The 13,853-nt window shown below is 37.5% G+C and overlaps 1 pseudogene; it reads left to right on the top strand.

The window, feature by feature from the left end:
* Positions 1–7,843: 7,843 nt before the first annotated feature.
* LOC108988815 lies at positions 7,844–9,949 on the top strand (annotated as a pseudogene).
* Positions 9,950–13,853: the final 3,904 nt, after the last annotated feature.

Genomic DNA, 13,853 nt, shown 5'->3' with positions numbered 1-13,853 from the left:
TACAGTTAGATTGTGATGATATGATTGAGGAGCCAAAGTCGGGGATGAAGTTTAATTCCTTAGAAGATTTAATCAGTTATTATAAGGAATATGGTAAGAAATGTGGGTTTGGGGTGATGACAAAAAGGACTGAGAGGGGAGATGATGAAACTGTTAGATATGTCACATTTGCTTATGCCCGTGGTGGGAAGGCTCGGAATAAGACTTTAAATGTCGCAAATCCACGTCGGACAGGAAAAACGGAATGCAAGGCAAAGATCAATGCGTTAAAAACTGAGGGAAAGTTTCAGTTGACTTCAGTTCATAACATCCATAACCACGGCCTCAGTCCAAAGAAATCTCGGTTCTTTTGATGTAATAGAAAAGTGAGTGATGCCGTAAAAAGGGTCTTAGATACAGATAATTTGACTGGCATCAAGATGAATAAGAGCTTTGGATCTCTTGTTGTTGGTGCGGGTGGCTTTGAGAACCTCCCTTTTTGGAAAAAGATTGTTGTAATTATATAGACAATGCAAGATATCTAAGACTTGGTGCAGGTGGTGCAAGAGTGCTTCAAGACTATTTTTCACATATGCAATACAGAAATCCTGAGTTTTTTTCATTGATGGATTTGGATGATGAATGGAGGTTAAAAAATGTCTTCTGGGCAGACCCCTGTAGTAGAGCATCCTACAAATATTTTGGGGATGTGGTCACATTCGATACCACATACTTGACGAATAGATATGGGATGCCCTTTGTACCATTTGTTGGTGTAAACCACCATGAACAATTAATTATGTTGGGAGTAGACTTGATTTCTAGTGAGGATACCGAGACCTTTGTGTGATTATTCCAAACCTGGTTGCAGTGCATGGATGGTTTAGCTCTGAAAGCTATAATCATTGATCAGGACAGAGCCATGAAAAATGCAATAGCTATTGTTTTTCCCAGAATCCGATATAGATTTTGTCTGTGGCATATATTGAAGAAAGTTCCTGAAAAGCTTGGCTCCTATGGATCATACAAAAGTGGAATGAAAAATGACCTGATGAAATGTGTGTATGACACCCAAAGCGTTGAAGAGTTTGAGAAATGTTGTGATCATTTAATTACTACCTACAACTTGCATGAGAATGTGTGGTTGCAAAGTTTATACACAGAGCGTGAGCATTGGGTTCCAGCATTCTTGAATGAGTATTTTTGGGCTGGAATGTGTACAACGTAGCGGAGTGAGAGCATGAATGCCTTCTTTGGCGGTTATGTTCATGCTAAGACAAACATGAAAGCTTTTGTCGACCAATTTGAGAACGCATTGAAAAAAAAAAATTGAGAATGAAAATGCCGCGGACTTCCACACATTTAATATCATAATTCCTTGCATATCTAGATCTCCGATTGAGAAGAGGTTTCAATATTTGTGCACGAATGTTAAATTCAAGGAAGTTCAGCAGCAATTTACTAGCATCATCGATATGGATCCAAAATTACTTAAGAGGGATGGTGTAGTACATACCTATTTGCTAGAGGATGAAATTCGTTTGGAATAGTTCAATAAGCTCGTGATGCATTATGTGGACTTTATTGAGGAAGATGCATCTGCAAAGTGTTCTTGTGGTTTATTTGAGATGAGGAGCATATTGTGTCGGCACATTTTAGCCGTATTCAAATGTAACGAGATTAAATCTTTGCCAGATAGGTACATTTTGGATCGATGGAGAAAGAACATAAAAAGGAGATACACCTTGATGTACAACAACTATGACGGGGGGGAGCAGCGCGTAGATTGTAATAGATATTCAAGTCTGCTGAATATATGTTATTAGATGATAACTCATATAGCGAGTTCGAAATCTAATAATGAGGATGCAACTACTAAGTTATATGCGATGATTGACTTGTATAGTGCCAATCAAGAACCCTCATCGATGACCCAAACAGGTTCCAATATCGAAAGTACGACAAAGGACACAACCACAATTGGTAGTTCTAAGCAAGTACTCAGTCCTCGTGTTGTGCGAGGGAAAGACAGACCCCCATCTCTGAGGAGAGCATCTAGGATGGAGAATGACATGCGGAAAGCTAAAGCAAAGACAAAAAGCGTACCAGGAAATGGAAAATGTAAAGAGGTGCAGATATTTAATACCTGGTTTTTATTTATATTTTATAAATGCAACTATCACTAATGTATCTTGTTATTTCTTACTCGATTAATAGCTGGATGGAGGAGATATACCAGTTGTAAGACAAACATGTAGGAATTTATTCCTTACTCTAGAGATCGATATGTCAAATATTGGTGGCGTCCAGGTATATTGGGTTTTTTTTATTTTTCACGCCTTAATATTTGGTTGTGATTTAACAAGTACTTCTAACCAAGCTGTTCCAGAAAGCGCAGCTATTGACATCAATGGAACCCAAAACCAAGAAACAATGTTTCAAAGTCAAGAAAGTGTAAGTGGATCCTAAGTATTTTCGATATATTTAATTCTAAAGATCAACACCACATTAGTAATTGGGTTTTTTTGTTTACAACTATAATTTGGGTTGGATGGATCACAACCAATGCACTTTGAGTTGGATGCATTATAAAATTTGTTATAGAGGTTGAATATGCTAGCTTAAGTGTCTAGATATTAATTGCTAGAGTGTTTGTGATATTAATTGCACATTTGGGTTGGATGCACTTTGGTTTTAAATGATTTCATGTTAGGAAGATGAAAATATAAATTGTATCCAACTCTACAAACTTCTCATTGGCATATTCTTTGAGAATATCCACTCATCCATACACTTTTTCAAGAATTTAAGCCCTTATAGCACTTTTTTATCAGTAAATGCATATTTCTGTAATAGATATTGATAGGCAATTTTTTATAAGTATATTTATAGGCATTTTAAGTCCTGATGAATTTCGTTGTCACTGTTGCATCTTATAGTTTCCTATGTTGGTTTATCATTTCATTATAATTTTTTTTTTCCTACAAGACAGTAAGAATATAGAATAAACAGAAAACCACTCTTTTTTTTTAGTATCAGAAAATTACTTTTATTCAAGGTTCTTCATCTACTGATCTATCTCCCTTTGGTTCTTTTTGGTGGAAATATTTCAGACATCTTTGGAATTACTCATAGAAAGCATTGTTTAAGGGGCTTCGACTGCTTTATTTCAGGGGCTGACTGAAGCAATAAATATTTCAAACATCTTTGGAAGAAATATGGAAACCATTGGCATACAATGAAATTGTGTCACCGGCAATTTTTTGGGAACTTATGTTACATTTTGACTCTCATTTGGAATGAAAAGCAATTTGTGTAATGCAATATGTGTAATGCTTTGAGAAGAGGAAATGAAATCTATGTGATGCATGTATAATGCTCCGATAACTGCCTGGAAGCTTAGAGAAGCCTAATGAAAACCAATTTGTGGAGTTTGTGAAAGGCAGATTTAATGCTCATATGCAATTTAATGCAACTTAATGCAGTTTGTGAAAGGCAGATTTAATGCTCCGATAACTGCATGTTTAATGCAATTTGTTTATGTTCATTTGCAATTTTGAAAGGCTATTTGTTTCCGTGTTGATCAATTTATTATATCATGATCAGTCATATGCAGATTTTAAACTCCACAAATCAACTCAAAATTCAGACAAATAACCAGTCAAATTCATATTTCAAATAGATAACCATTTATCATAAAACAATCCCAAAAACATTCCCTATTTCTCGTAGTGTGACACAGTTTAGCATGTCACTTCACGTCCCGACATCTCATTGCCTGTAGGAAATGGCATTGCGGTGCACTTGGGCACCAACCTTTCAGTGTCGTTGGAGTTGACATCTCCCTACATTCGCCTCTTATCACATGGAATAACTAAATATGTTTCTGCTAACAACAAAAATGACATAAAAACAGCATTGTAAAAGAAACAAAAGCAAAAGACAACGACCCCACAATGAATACAGGAAGGATAATATCTTATTATTTGGATAAATAAACTGCAAGAGCAATATCAGATAACATAAATACATCAAGTGACATTATCCACATGGACGAGCAGATCTACATTCAAATTTAAACAAACTAAGGAACAGATTTCAAGTGAGTTTAAGATTACAAGTTAGTCACCAACTTTGGGCAGAACCTAAGAACTTAATATATTTACATTAAGTACGGAGTCCAATACAACAAGCAAATACAAATACAAAAGCCCAATAAACCCATAGTAGTGCACGTGAACGCGACATTTCAGCTTCACGTACAACAAGCACCAACTTCTTCTTCCGAACCTCCTCATTTATATTGGATAGCAGCATTTCTCTCTTCTCGATGTCATCCGATCTCTTACTGAGCTCAGTCTCTCTCTTTTCGACATCGTCGAGTCTCTTCTCGAGTTCTCTCTCATTCCTTAACAGTTCATTTGTTCTTTCTTGAAGTTGGAACTCATTCACTTGATTACTATCTACCCACTTGAAAAACTTATAGTATGGTAATCCTTAATTATTTCATACAAATATAAATATAGGAAATGTTAGATGTACAACATATTAATCATTAAATATTAAAAATGTATTATGTAAAGCAAAGATGTAGTCACCTCTATGTTGTAGTTTGGACACCCTAAGAAGCGTCGTCCTAGATTTTTTATAGTATTTGAGAATTTTAGTATGGCTTTCACATCACAGAAGCAGAATGGTATGCCCAAAGTGTGTTTAGCAAAGGATGAGCCAAATGTTGTTGATGATAACGACGACGACATTCTAAGATGAACCAAAATATTCTTGTCGTGAAATTGTAAATAGAGAGAATATACAAAACAACTTTGATAAAAAAAATTATAGTCTCTTGAAAGCTGTTTTGTATATTCATGTCAGAAAGGAACAGGGTTGAAAAGGAAGGCCTATGTAATCATAACCATGTGTGAGGGTCCATGCTACACGTCTAGTTGTAGCAATTTAACCAATATGAGTTAAAAGGCTTAAGTTCAAAAAACACCAATAAAAAATACAGCAGTTAGACATGATCTGCATATTTCCACAGCTGCCAAAACAGGGTAGAAAAAAGTCTGAACTATAGATATCGGTTTGCCAATTAAAACAACACTGGGTCATATATGGAACACAAGAAAAGCTTAAACAAGTAGGTAAGTTTTAACTTGGCAGTAGACTCCTTAACAAAATATTGCTACAATCCCTAAATTATTTTTTGTGTGTAAAAAATAATCCACACAACCTAACCAACTTAATTAGCAAAGGCAAAAACAATTACATATTCACAAATAATTCTGTATGTATTGATTCTCTATGTATACAACTTATAAATAAGAAACAATCATTTTTCTTTACACATATCAAAAACCATCAAGGTTCCATGTAGGTCATAAATCATAAAGGAGTTCTCCAATTAGTCGACACATCCAAATTGAACATATATCTGAGTACATCTTGAAACATCAGAACAACCTAATAGTATTGGCACCCAACTAATCATAAAACAAATTATTCATAGAACTAACAGAGAAACAAGATGCACTCAGATATATGTTCACCAATCAGAGATAAAATAATGAAAAGGGATATAAGAGTGTAGTGTGTATAAGTATGAAAAGTCTATTAAAAATTATCAAAGGGTTCACCAATCAGTCAACACATCCAAACTGAACATATTCTGAGTGCATCTTGAAACATCAAGTACAACCTAATAGCTATGGCACCCAACTAATCAAAAGAAAAATTATTCGTAGAACTTAGCTCATAGCTATCAACAGCGAAACAAGCAAATGAATAATTATTTGCAGCAACTATGATTCCATCGAATTATAAAAAAAAAAAAAATCAATTCCACCTCTACCGAGACATATAATTGAGCTATTCAAAGACTATGATTCCACCGAATATATATCTGAGTTGTTCAAAGAATTGAAAAAAATTTAAGGTTAGCTAAGGGTTGTTTGAAAAAAATATGTGTGCCAAAAATGAGAAAAAAAAAATAGGACAATGGACATGGAACCTTACTTGGGACAACCTGTCTTTGTGCGTTAGGGTATGGAGTGTGTTTGAAGTTTTGAACTTAGGAAGGGTACGGGTTAGGTTGTGTGTGGGTTTCGAGTTAGGGTTAGGGTTAGGGTTTCAGGGCTCTGTGGGAAGGGGATTTCACACAACGGGGACGCAGGTCGTGCGTTAGGGTTTCGGGGCTCTGGGAAGGGGATTTCAGGGTGTCGTTGCGGCTTTCTCAAAAGGAGAAAACGAATGGAAAAGACGAAGGGGGGGGGAGAGAGAGAGAGAGAGAGAGAGAGAGAGAGAGAGAGAGAGAGAGAGAGAGAGAGAGAGAGAATGTTGGGCGAAACCAAAAAGGGAGACCAACTGAAAGGAGAAAATTTCATTGTGTTTGAAATGGTTGGAAACGACGCCGTTTTCAATTTTTGCCACGTAGGATGGCGATGCCGGAATAGGCTGCCACAAGCGGTTGTATACATAATTTTTGTTAATATATACGCTCTTGAGAAAAGCTAGATACAACCGGCCTGTGCACACGTCGGGTAACCGCCACGTAATTTAAATGAAACGCTGTGTTTTATTTTATGTTGTGGAGATGAAAATTGCTGGTGGGCATTCAGGATTTCATCTTTAATGAAACACACCATTTCACTTGAGTCTTTCCTCCTTACTAACTTCTTCTTCCTTTTTCGTGCATCCCTTTCTCCTTTTTCCCTTCACATTCATATGCTTTTTCCTGGAATTCCCTAAGCCCATGTGTCCCCTTCTCCCTAACCTGTGTAACCATCGAAGTCCTTTCTCGGTCGCTCTCACTCACTCCGAAATGAGCTTAACTAGTTTCTTGCGATGCATGGCTCTGATTGTAACGATCTGGACAGTGACAAAAGGAAGACATAATTAATTCGTAAGAAAATATTAAGATTGGAATCTTTAAAAAATTTTCTTATAGCTCATAGAAAAAACAACAACTCCATGTATGAGTGAGGAATGTAAATTTACCCCTTGGCTGGGCAGCCAATTCCATGGGGGAGAAACCATGGGGCCCAACTTTGTCTATTCCTCAAACTTCACCATCTCAACTTTTGGGCTCCTATAAATAAATCAAACGGTGACACTGCAAAACAACCCAGTGAAGGCAAATGGTTTTTGTGAGAAATATTCCTATTAATGCTTTTTCCGGAAAATGGGAAAGCTCGCTGGAAGTTAAAGAGTAAAATGCATAATTCACCATCTGTGGACCTGCAATGTATTTGATGCTTCTGCACTTAACCATAAGTTTCCATTACTCCCGACTGATTGTAGATTAATGTTGGATGATGAAGAGGTGGTCTGCCCTCCGCACCAACAATTATTTATAGATTATTGAGTTTGGGCAAGAAAAGAAAAAGGTGTCAGATGGGGAAACGGGAACCAAATGGGTGGTTGCTCTGATGACGACAACGGTGCTTCTCCTTCTTCTTCCTATTGTTGTGCTTCTGGTTGTTCCTCTAGTTTGGGCGTTTCCCTTCTCAAATGGTCTTCTTCCTTTCAGTCAAAATGGATTTCGGCATTTGTGAACGAAAGTTTCAGTCCCATGTATTCTTCCCGAATTTCACTCGAAGAACGAAAAATGAAAGATGGAAAGAATGAAATGCTTTTCGAACGCACAAAATGCTTCTTACCAAGTTTCAACTTGAAGAACGAGTTTCAGTTGGCTTTTCGGATCTCTTCTTTCTCAACTTTCAGTTGATTTCTCAATTTTTTTTTTCATTTCTGATAGATGTTGACTTGGAAAAATTAGCAGGTTGCACGCCGATTACAAATGTCGGTTGTATGTAGCAGAATTGTATTGAAAAAAGTGAAAAAAAAAAAACACTCCCAACCGATCATGTCTGCTGCCAAATTTGGTAGTGAGTTTTCACTTCCAGGCCAAAGGTAACCAATAAGACATCTTTCTACCTTTCTCTTCTACTTCATTCCATGCGATTTACCATTTTGTCTAAAATGTTCTACTTTTTTCTTGGTACAGTTGATTTTCAGCTCCTTGTTATCTCTTGTTTTGTTCAATTTCTGACTGAAGCTTTTGGCCTTACCATCAAACTGATTGTGGTTTCATCTCTGTCCGTAGTTTTAGATCTTGATTTATACTTGATTGAATGGTGGAATTCTATTTTTCATAGTTCTTCCTTTTTGTAACTTGAGAATTAAATCTCGATTTTGATTTCATATTGGTCTCTACGATTTTTTTTTGTAGTTTGTAAATTGAAAAGCGATCATGTCAGCTGATGCACAACTCTCTCTCTCTCTCTCTCTCTCTCTCTCTCTCTCCCCCCTTTTTCTTGTTCCTAATGCTTGAGGTTAGGCAAAATTACGAATCATCGAAATGCTTAATTTTGTAGCTGAATTTTTTTGAGTTGAATAAATCTAGATTCTTTAGGACTTTGTATTGGAGAATCTATATTCTTTAAATTTACACATGTTTTACGGTGGTTGATGCTTTGGTGTGAACTGTTGTTTTATATTGCCTCCACTTGTTCAACTAGTAGCGAGAAATGGAATTGCTTCCAAATTCTTTGACAGCATATTTGTTCAATTGTATTCAGCAATTCCCTTCGAGTCTAATTCTGAAAGATCTTCGACCAGTAGTCACCAATTATAGTACCAACTACCATGGCCTTGTCACAAACTTAACTTTTAGTATTTGATTTCTCCAACTTAATGATATCCTAAATATGAACAATCTACCCATATCAGGAAACCAATTTCCCTAGGAAAGCCACACTTGTTTTCCGAAATCAAGTGAGTGAAGTAAATTCTCAAAAACAATTTGCTTCATTTCAATAATAATGTTTTTGTTTTTCACTTTACGAGGGGTGAGAGGATTATGAGTCTTAACTCAGATCGGAAGCTCCATCAGTGGTCTTAATAATTAATCTCTTAATAGATTCTAACATATTGCATTAGATTCCTTGTAGGATATAATACCTTCATTGTGTTTTCCCCCTCAGATTATTGAGAAAAGTGGCATTGATCACAGGAGGAGCCACTGGTATTGGAGAGAGCATTGCGCGCCTATTCCACAAACATGGTGCAAAAGTTTGTATAGTTGACTTACAGGACAACCTTGGCTAGCATGTCTGTGATACCCTTGGTGGTGAACCAAACTCTTGTTATTTCCATTGTGATTTCACCAAAGAAGATTATGTTTTCCGTGTAGTTGACTTCACTATCCGTAAATTTGGTACACTTGATGTCATGGTCAATAATGTTGGTTTGTCAGGTTCAATCGTGTCCCGATATTCGCAGTGCAGACATATCGGAGTTTGAGAAGTTATTTGATGTAAACGTGAAGGGAGTCTTCCTTGGAATAAAACATGCAACTCGGATTATGATCCCATTGAAGAAGGGCTCTATAATTTCTCTGTGCAGTGTTGCAAGTGCCATAGGAGGGCTCGGTCCACATGCCTACACATGGTCCAAGCATGATGTTTTAGAGCTCACCAAGAATGTTGCAGTTGAGCTTGGACTACATGGGATACGTGATAACTGTGTTTCTCCTTATGTTGTTCTAACAGGCTTGGCTTTAGCTCACTTACCAAAGGAGGAGAGAACTGTGGATGCCATGACAGGTTTTCGTGATTTTACTGGGAGGAAAGCTAACTTGCAAGGAGTAGAATTGACCACTGATGATGTGGCTAATGTTGTGCTATTCTTAGTAAGCGATGAAGCAAGGTATGTAAGCGGAGCTAATCTCATGGTTGATGGGGACTTCACATGCTCAGATCACTCACTTCGAGTGTTTAGATGAAATGAAATTCAAGAGGCTCATGCCTTGCTTTGGTGTTAGTTGGAGTCGTGTTAACTATGGTCTTTTTGGCGTGTAGGGATGTTGAGTAGAATGGTCTTGATAGAATGTTTCTTTTTGTTTTATCATGTTTATAAGTTGCAGCTAGATCAAGTCTTCACTGATTAAGCAACTCTTATGCTGTTAACAATCATGATATATTGAGTAGAATTCTGAAAGATATATAAGATTGTTGTTTCTAAATATGCTGTTAACAACAGTTATGTACAAAGAGGTGATAAAAAAGTAATTTTTGTTTTCTTTTTAAATTTAGCTAAAACAGTAAAAGTGAAAAAATCATGATATATTAGGGTTTATGAATGTTTTTTTCATAATCATTAAAACCATTTGTCAGTCATATGGGCTTGGCTAATAATAATTTCTACTTAGTTACTCCCAAAATCAGTATCCCCAATGATGAAATAATGGAGTGGCTAGAACGCTTTAGGTTGCACAAATGGAAGCCATCTATCTAATCTCTCCAATCATGCTTTATTAATCTGCTCAATAAAAGTCGATATGATTGATAAACATACCTTGTACCAAATCCTTATTTTTTGAGATTTGTGTCCTAAATCCAAGCACAAAAATGCCATAATGGGTGATTAGTGGATGAACTGAAAAGCCCGGAAGGTAGCCACTTGCATGTTCTCGTAAGTCATAATTGTGGCTATAAAATTTGTACCAAATTTAACTACAGAAGTGTATATTGCTTAGTAAGTTTCAGTAGAGAAGACTACTTTTTATTATGAGTTTTGCTATATACAAACAAGTTTGCGTACTAATCTGCGTATTAATATTATTGTCTTTATATTCTAAATTTAAATTAGCACTGTTTTCAATAAAGTCTATTTTTTGACCAATCATATTGAATGAGTGCACGTATTAGTACGCAGAATCGCTTACAACTAGATTTTTCCTTTTATTATATGTTGGTGCAAAGAAGATTATTTTGGTCATTCCTAATTTATTATGCTTCAAAGAAAATGCATATTCCCAATAAGATTTTAATTTATCAAGAAGGAGACTGCATTAAACGGTTTATTGTCGTCCAATAAGCGGACTAAAAGGTTGTATGTCCAATAGTTAAGAAAGACATTCTGAATCTATGTGAATGTCTCTTTTATGGTTGAAATTTGAGTTCAATATTCATGAATCTTCAAGTTTCCATAGGGAGAACTAACCTAGCAAGAAAGTCATAGAAATCCCATTAGAAGTGAGAAGAAAAATTCAAATGTTTTGAATTAAGCCTAGGCATTGGAAATGGATGGTGGCATCTCCTAAGAGTGGACCCATGCTTGAATATTAATCTCTATCTAACTATATATGCTTTTCATTGGAGATCGGGAAGAGGAGCGTCTGCAGCATAAAATGGACTTTAAGCCCATTATAGCCAACCACTCGACTTGTCTTTTGTATAGTGCTACCGTCCAATCTTATTATTCAACATGTAATTACATGTATCTAATAAACCAAAAATAATTGCCCATTTTCTTAATCCCCACAAAATTTTTAAGAACTCCAATGTGTTTTAGTTTTTAAAATGACTATAGCACCACTATCCAGTCTTCTTTCAATTTTCAGCTAATATATTCGAAAAGGGGAGAAAAAAACACAAGAAATAATTATAAAAATATTCATAATTAAATGATAAAATCTTTGTTCATTTCTATAATTTATTGTATTCACTAAATTGTGTACAAAAGTAATGATTAAAGTTTTAAGCATCACATCCTCTAATTATTCTGAAAGATTTTAAAGACCCTTTTCCCGAAATCTTCACTTTCAAGATACAGTAGGCACAAAAACCAATATTGATATTTTAATTATCAGCTTAAGCTGCACCTAAACACTTTTGACATTAAGGAGAATGCATGTCATAGAAAACCTATCTGATAGAAATCCATGTTTAGTGGCCCATGGCCAAGGCCCTAGTCATGTGGGGACAAGGCTAGAGAACCCCAAAATAGCCTTAGGGGCATGCCATGGGGCCTGCCTTGACATGCCCAGGGTGCCCAAGGGGGCTGGTGACCAAACCAGCCCATTCAGCATGCAGCCCGCACGCCCAGCGCGCACAGCACGCCCAGCGCGCGCGCCCCGCACGCCCAGCACGCCCCGCGGGCGCACGCCTCGGCAGCGCGCAGCGCGCAACAGTCCCGCGCGCAGCACCCACACCTGCGCGCACACACCCGCACGCGCGCCCCAGCGCCCAGCACCCTAGGCAGTGCCCAGGCAGTCTGCCTGGGCCATGCCAGCCTGCCCACACCCAGACCAGCCCAGGGCCCTGCCAGCCACATCCCAGCAGCCAACCTAGCCCACCCATGGGCTCATGCATGCCATGGGTCAACTTGACCCATGCCAATATGTTATTTTTAATTATTTATTTTTATTTAATTATTTACTTTACAAGGGACCTATTGGGGGTTTCCAAGTTGTATTCTCTATAAATAGGACCCTTAATCATTTCATTCCCATCTTTTGGCAAAACTCTTAGAGAGAGAACATTGTTTGAGAGATCATCTTTCGGTGCAAGTGCACTTGGGCAATTTGGGTGCAATCCGTGAATCCCAAATTGATTTATCATTTTATGAAGTTTAATCATTCCTTGTGCAATACGTGAATCAAGGCTTGATTGTTTATTAGTTCTTTGTTTGATTCTTGTTTATCTAAGAGCAATAGTGTTCTATATATTGTTCTTGGAAGTTCATATTTGTTCTTGAAGTTCTTCTTTAATTGTAGTCTCTCAATCCATTTGATTCTACATTTCGACTTAAAAAGGTGTTAGTCAACTTTCCATAAGTTGTTCTAACCCCTTTTGGTTACCCTAGCCGAATAGCAACATTTGGTAGGTCAAATCCCATTCGGCCACCTATTGCCTTATTGGGACTTGCCTAGCCGCCACCCTACATTCCTTTTGCATCCAACATAATTAGGAAACTTTCCTAATTCCAGCCCTATCCCATTTCGGCAACCCTAGCTATCCCTTTCCATATCCTACTTTGGTATCCCTAGCCGCCCCATCCTTTTCCCATTTTGGCAAACCCTAGCCGCCACAACCACTTACCATATTGAGCTAACCCTAGCCGCCCATCCTCATTCCATATTTGGCCAACCCTAGCCGCCCATCCTCATTCCATATTTGGCAAACCCTAACCTCCACACTCTCTTACCATTTGGACCAACCCTAGCCGCCCATAATACCTTCCATTTACATCCCAAACAATTAGGAAACCTTCCTAATTTCGGCACTATCCTATTTGGGACAAACCCTAGCCGCCACACTCATTCCCATATTGGACAAACCCTAGCCGCCACATTCATTTACCATTTTTAGCAAACCCTAGCCGCCCACCTCATCATCCATTTCGGGAAACCCTAAACCCACACCATTGCAGTGCACCCTTACCACCTTCCTAACCATACACTTTCATCATCCATTTCGGGAAACCCTAAACCCACACCATTGCCGTGCACCCTTACCACCTTACTAACCATACACTTCCATCATCCATTCCCAACACCCCACTCCCTTACTAGCCGAAACACTTAACCTTACATTGGCATATTGGTCACCTTGACCATCTTTGGACGTGGACCAAGCAAGAGAAGAACATAGACTCGGTCATTTCAAGGCTACCATTGGATTGGTGAACCAAGTGTTTAGGGACTAGACCGGGGTCCCTAACACTATCACACCAAATTATATGTGTTAGTTTACAAACTCTCTAGTACTGTTGGATGCCATTGAATTATGAGAATTAAAGAATCATTGTAAAAACCCGTCCCCTTGGGGCTCATCCAAGCCTATTAACATTAAATTATCTACCAAACAGCTACAATCAATGTAATAGAACTAGCCTTCCATTCAAGCCTTTAAACTCATCAAGAAGCAAGTTTTATTGTATAGAAACATTGATGCCATACACAGTTAGAGAACTTAAATGGGAATAAATAAAGACTCAAACTCTTAAGTAATATGGGTTTACCAATGCTTTAACATATGTGTATTATCCATTATTAGACATATCACTCCACCCTCAGCAAATGAAGAAGA

This window comes from Juglans regia, chromosome 5 (assembly GCF_001411555.2).
Source record: "Juglans regia cultivar Chandler chromosome 5, Walnut 2.0, whole genome shotgun sequence".
Taxonomy (NCBI): Eukaryota; Viridiplantae; Streptophyta; class Magnoliopsida; order Fagales; family Juglandaceae; genus Juglans; species Juglans regia.
This window is presented reverse-complemented; position numbering and strand designations above follow the sequence as displayed.